A 6,594-nucleotide genomic window follows, 5' to 3' on the forward strand; every position below is an offset into this window, starting at 1 on the left:
GGTGGAGGGCACACTGTCCATCTTTTAATGAATAGGTAGCCTAGTGTAACATTTTTTGCTAACAAACAACTGAACATTATTAATTATGTGACTAGCTTACCTGCTGAAGCTCTTCTTGATTCTTCTCCTCTCCATCTTTCTTCTTTCTTTTGAAATATTTCAGCAAGCTCATCTAACAAAACGTAATTAGGCTAGGTCAAAAATTAACTTTTTGACTCACCTGCCACAGGGACTGGTAGATGAAAAAATCCACCAGCCAAGCACAATTTTTTACCGGTCAAAATAATAAACAGCCTTTTTTTTTTGTCACATATACATTCATATCAGTACATTTAATTGAGATAATAAGGTAGGCCTATTATGTTGAATACAAACATGAAAAATAGTCCAGAGCAAAATTTGAAATGTATAATAAAAAAAATAAAAAAATCAATATATTGATCAAAATGAGAGAAATGTGTGAAATAATTTATTTTATTTTTTTGTCAGTTTTGTTACCTGTCTCGTGTGGAAGGGAAGGCAGAACGTAGCCTACTCGGTTACTTACGTAACCTCGGTTCCCAGAGATAAGGGAACGAGTATTGCGTTGCAAACGCTATGAGAAAACTCCTTTTCTCGAGAAAATAACGGCCATGGTGTGTAAAGCAGAAGCAGCCTGGCCAGCGGCTGAGTGTGCACGATCCGGGAGTGCTGAAGACGTTCTGCGCGGCTTTGATGGGTGCGCGGCCACAAATGGGCGGCGACCGCTTCTTCCAGTGGCAGGAGCTTCACATATCCTTTTTCCTCAGCGCCGTCAACAGCGTTAACTGTATGTACACACCGCCGCCGACTTGAGCTGCAAAGAAGCTCTGGCCGCTTTGTCAAAAAGTACGGGGAAGTGTGGCGGATAGCCTTTTGAGATTTACTCACCAAACGGAAAATCTACCCGCATTTGGCGCTTGGCGGGTGTTAATTTCGGACCCTACATGAGACTATTTTTGTTGAGCAATTTAGCTATCCCACATCATAACGCACGTCAGACAACATTTGCAACTATAGTTGAAGTCTGTAACTTAGTCTCGGCACACAGACTGATTATGCAAGGCTATGTCTGTAGTGACGGCTCACCATTTTATTATTTGATTACCTTGATTGTCTTCCAAACTTTCACACGTGTCGACTCCGACTCCGAACTCTCTCTGAGCTTCTCACACGCAACTGACCTATCAGGTGCAAGGTTTTCAGCCAATCAACGATCAGAGAATACTACAGCGAGAACGTTGTAGGGAGATGTAACAGCTGTGGACTGTGAACTCCTCTCCTGTCATTAATACGCTGTGGTCTAGTCATCAACAGAAAATTAACGGATTGAGAGGGGAGAAAAATGGATTTTGGCGTGACATTTCTTGTGTGTGCGTGAGAGCGTGAGACTGATGCTGAAAGCGTGACTGTCGCGCCAGATGCGTGAGAGTTGGCAACCCTGAGATAGACTTCTGAGACAGCGTAACCGTTTATTGATCTACAGCAAAATAGCGCGGGCTTGGTGAGAACTAAACAAATATTTAATTACTACTAACTTCTTGCTATAAATTACAGCAAAAGTGAAAAATGTTGGTCAAAAATGAACATTTACACACAAACTGACCAGCAAACGCAACTCTCGGACACCATCTTTATTTTTCTAGGTCAACTGTCACAGAATGGAACGCGTTTGTGGGATCAAAGGCAGTGAAGGATACATCTATGCTGCCTTAAAAAAATCGATCAGATCAAAGAGTATATAACCCAAGAGGCGAAACTCTGATGTTTTTGGGTAACAGCCACGAGGTGGCGCTTCAGTAGCGCGGCAGCCATTTTGGGGTGAAAATGCCAACTTGAAATCCCATCTTACGCACCCAAAATCGGCGAATCTCACAGCCAAATCAGCAAAGCAATAGAAAATTCAGTAAATTTTATGACACCTACAGTATGTTGTATTGTCTTAACCTATGTTTTATGTGCTCAGTTGTGGAATCCAACCATTACACATCTGAGGTAACGTAGTTATTAGCCTACTTTATGGTGTATTTCCATTTTATGCAACTTTACATATTTACTATTAATAGTAAATTAATATTCATAAAGTTATTCATAAAGATCATCATTAGCATGATCCAGGGGATTAAAATGTATATAGGCAGACCCAGTGGATTAATATAGAAATAGTAAATTAGCTACTCCACTAGGTCTGATATGTTTTAATCCTCTGGACGCTACAAATAATGATCTTATAGAACATGATCCATTGCTGTGTATGTTATCCCCTAATTGCCACTTTTGGACACATTGGCTGTGTTTTTTTGTTTACATAGTCTTGCTTTAACAGACTTTATAAGACAATACTGCAAAAACAGCTTACTGTCAAGCTGTTATATTCTGTTATATATTTATTGTCCAACATTTCCAATTTTTCTGATGCATGTCATTAATTTAATTTCATATGTTGGTATCATTATGTCTATGGAGTGTCCCTGTAAAACCACATAGGCCTATACAAGCGTGTGTGTGAGTGTTTGCCACACTGAGAATGTCGTAGGCTCACCACTTCATTTATGTGTATGATCTGAATGAATGTATGGTCATTGAGTCTTTGGAATCTAGACAATCTTCTTCTATGATGTTTAGTGTTCAGCCTGGATAGTCTATATCTCATGTGATGATGCCATGAGGGTGTAATGGTGGTGTGTGTTCTGTGTTCATGTCTTGGAGATGGGTGGAATCTAATTTATAACAATCTGTGTTGCAAGATTAAGTTCCGGTGCTACACTGGGAGGCCATGTAGATACTTATGTAGTGATGTACTGTTGTGAGGTGTGTATGGCCCCTTGAAGTGTCTTTGCACCCGTCTCCCACATCTCAGGTTATGTTCTAACAATTCCTCTGTCCTGGCTTTGATGCAAGTTGTGTTAGGCACCTTCCTGGCATCCATCCTCCAAGGAATTGCAGTGGTCAACCTGAGATAGAAACAAATGCAAAAAGAATAGTTAGGACTAGAAGTGAGGAGATGGGGCAGTGGAGGGATGCTGATAAACTGTCAACGAACAGCCTGCTGTATATATATCTCTTAACATTAATTGAGTTGATTAACTGAGTACGTTTCTCTCGTGTTATTTAGGTTAATGATCTGAACGTGCTCCTCCCGAACTTTGTTAATAAAACAATTCACAGCACCTAAAGCTGCTCTTGCAGTTGAGCCTTCACAGTCAGCTGTATCATGAGTATTAGAGGACCCAGTTCTGCTGAGGAAATTCTTAGATTCATGGGTGTTTCCATCACCCTTCTAATCAGAAGCTCAAAAGAAGCTCAAATGGGTTGATGACCATGTCCTTAGTTTGAGTTACTCTCAGTACAGTCAGATCTGTTTTGGAGATGTCTGCTTAGCAATTCTTGAATTTATGGTGCCTTTGAAACGTTTGATCAGTGCAGATCTCTGTGACCTGTAAAGCATGTGATACTTCTGCCTGATGTTTAGCATTTCACACCCCCCTTGTAAATTTACTTCCCTGATCAGATTAAATTCCAGTTGATGCACCCCAGTGAAGGATGAATTGGTTCACTATCACTTGTGCCACACTTCGAGTGTTCTTGTAAAGGCAAAAAATGAAAGCATACCTCCTCCCTTTTTGGCACTGGGTAGTGGACCAATGAAATCAAATTGTAAGGACTGATGTATCACTTTTCTCTATTTATTGCGTTGATTGGCGATTATACTATAATGTATATTATAATTTAATTTATAATATAATATAATTATATTAAAAATAGTATAAGTAAGCAATAAGGTACTCAAGGCTGTGCTGTATCGTGAATAAGTCATGGTGAAGGGCATTGTTAGGCATGACGTGAAGCATGACTTATTCACAATACAGCACTAGCCTCGAGTACCTTATTGCTTTTATAAAACGGTTACCACACAATACAAATATTAAAGCCAAAAACTATGTATCAATGCAACTTTCATGAAGTAAACTTTCACTAAAAGCCTTCCTTCCGCCAGAAAAAAATAGTCCATGACAGTGAACAGCAACAGAAGTTACATTATTATGCCATTAGATGGCGGCAAAGACTGTCTTTATGAGTAAGTCACTCAGAAGTGAAGACTTTTATATTGAAAAGACTGAAATGTTGTGAACACGGAACAAGACACAACTGAGAAATGCTTTGACTAGCGCTGTCAGTCACGGGAAAACCCTTTAACTGTTAAAAGGACAAGATATCGCAGCGGACATTTAAACAGATTTTTTATTATGAACATAGGACTGACCTGAAGGAAAATGCTAAATCTGAATGCAGGTAATAAACTCGCTCACTCGATCTCTTTCTCACACAGAATTGTGAAAAAAAAAACAGCTGTTGACCAATCAGAATCAAGGAACTAACCGTTTGATAAATTAAATAATATTATTTCTGGTCACATCTAGTTCTATCTATTTTTACCACACCAGGGGGAGTACTCTGGGTTCAGGCCAATATTCTGAGCTCGGAGTCCTCTCCCCGGATAGCACGTCAAATATGCATAACTTTTATTCTTAATTTTGTATGTACATGTGAACTCGTGAAATTTGAATATGAAAAGGTTTTTGGCTCAGGGTTGATGCAATGCACAATCGCTGTTTTTAGAATTCAAAGGTCAAATTTAAAGACTATATGAAGGCACAGTGGCCATTTTGGCTCAGTTACCAAATTCAATTTGTGTTACTATTTGGCTAACAGCTTCCATGGAGCAGGGAGGAAAAGTGTATGTTCTCTGAGTGGGCTCAGCTATCAGCCACTCTCAGAAACATTAAGTCATGCAATTTATTGACTAAAATATAGTAACATCATCACCATCATTCTGTGTATCCATTCAGGATTTTAAGCTTTTCACCTCTTAATTATTTGTAGTCAAGAGTAATTCTGTTTTGTAGCAGTGAGAGCGGAGGTGTAATTCTGGCCAAACAAAAAAAATTTCTTAACTTTTACCTGTGTTGCATCACATCACCCTGTTTTACCCAACTTGCTTTTCATAAACAAATGCATCGATCTGACTTTCCATTTATCAAATCATATTTTCCAATTGTTTATAAATTGTGAATATTTTTTCTGTTGTTTGCTCATTTTCAAAGTGTTGCTAGTTTGTTGCAACAAAGCCAATAAAACAATGGAAAAGGAATTTTGCTGAATTTAAAACTTTAGGCTCTAATTTACAACTCTCCATTGAGTACCAGAATATAATTTGGAAGATGTTATTCAAAATTAAGTTTTATTTCTTGTTGCATAGGCAAACAAGGAAATCTTTAAATTCATAGCAAGGGATGTCATTCCTCATCTACACTGCCGCTATCATGTCCCTTACATTTTTGCGGTCTCCGTCTACACTGGGTATTGCCGACCCATTCTAAAATGTGTTTATATGGGGTGCATCTGTTTTTCCCTCAACACTTCTAAAAAGGCAAATAACAAGTGACTTACCCCAACAGCTGAAGAAAGAGAAGAGGATCAAACCTCTTGCTGGCTGCAAATCCCAATATTTCGCTGAAAAGATGTTGCTCGCCTGAGTTGTGAGATCATAGATGGTCACCACTTTGTAAGGCCCCCCCAATCGGCCCAACAATGGTTTCCAATAGAGTGGGTGAAGGTTTCCCGTGTGTTCGGTATTTTCAGTGTGGCAAAGTAGTTTAATTAAGGCCCGAGAACCGATGGTGTGAGATTATTCTTCTTCTCCAAAATGAATCACATTTTTGAGGGCCTAAACATGTTCAAAAACTCATGAAACTGTACACGTGTCAGAAGTGGTGAAAATTTACATCTGATATGGGTTTCAGAAATAGGTGTGGCAAAATGGCTCGATAGCACCTCCTACAAAATTTCAATCAAGAGCCCTTCGTGTAACGTTTCACGTACAGGTATGAAATTCAGTAGTCAGATGTAACAGCCCAATACCTACAAAAAAGCGCAAAAAAGTGCAAAATCTGTAAACCCAACAGGAATTGAAATATTTGGGATTTTCTTTGCAAAATTTTGGCAGTTTTTGCCATTTCCAGACATAGTTCTTTAACAAATTCCTCCTAGAGCTTTAATCAGAGCAACATCATATTTGGTCAGTCTAATCTAAAGGCCTTTGCAACGTTAAATTCTGAAGATCTAGAGTTTTCGCTGAAGGGCGTGTCCGTGGCGGCCTGACAAATTTCGATGTTTTGCCATGAAACAGAAAATTGTTGTAACTCAACATACAATGTCCGATCGTTCCAAAACTTCACATAGTTTATTAGAGTCCTGGGCTGAAGACATCTACAATTCAATATTCAGTTACAGTCATAGCGCCACCTGCGAGCAACAGGAAATGACATGTTTTACACTGTGATTAACTCCTCATAGAGATTTAATCAGATCGATATCATATTTGGTCAGTCTAATCTAAAGGCCTTTGCATTGTTAACTTGTGAAGATCTTTTCGCTGAAGGGCGTGTCCGTGGCGGCCTGACAAAATTTGATGTTTCGCCATGAAACAGGAAGTTGTTGTAACTCGGGCATACAATGTCCGATCTGCCCCAAACTTCACATGTGTGATAAGAGTCCTGGCCTAAAGACTTCAAT

This window comes from Megalobrama amblycephala, linkage group LG12 (genome assembly GCF_018812025.1).
Source record: "Megalobrama amblycephala isolate DHTTF-2021 linkage group LG12, ASM1881202v1, whole genome shotgun sequence".
NCBI lineage: Eukaryota > Metazoa > Chordata > Actinopteri > Cypriniformes > Xenocyprididae > Megalobrama > Megalobrama amblycephala.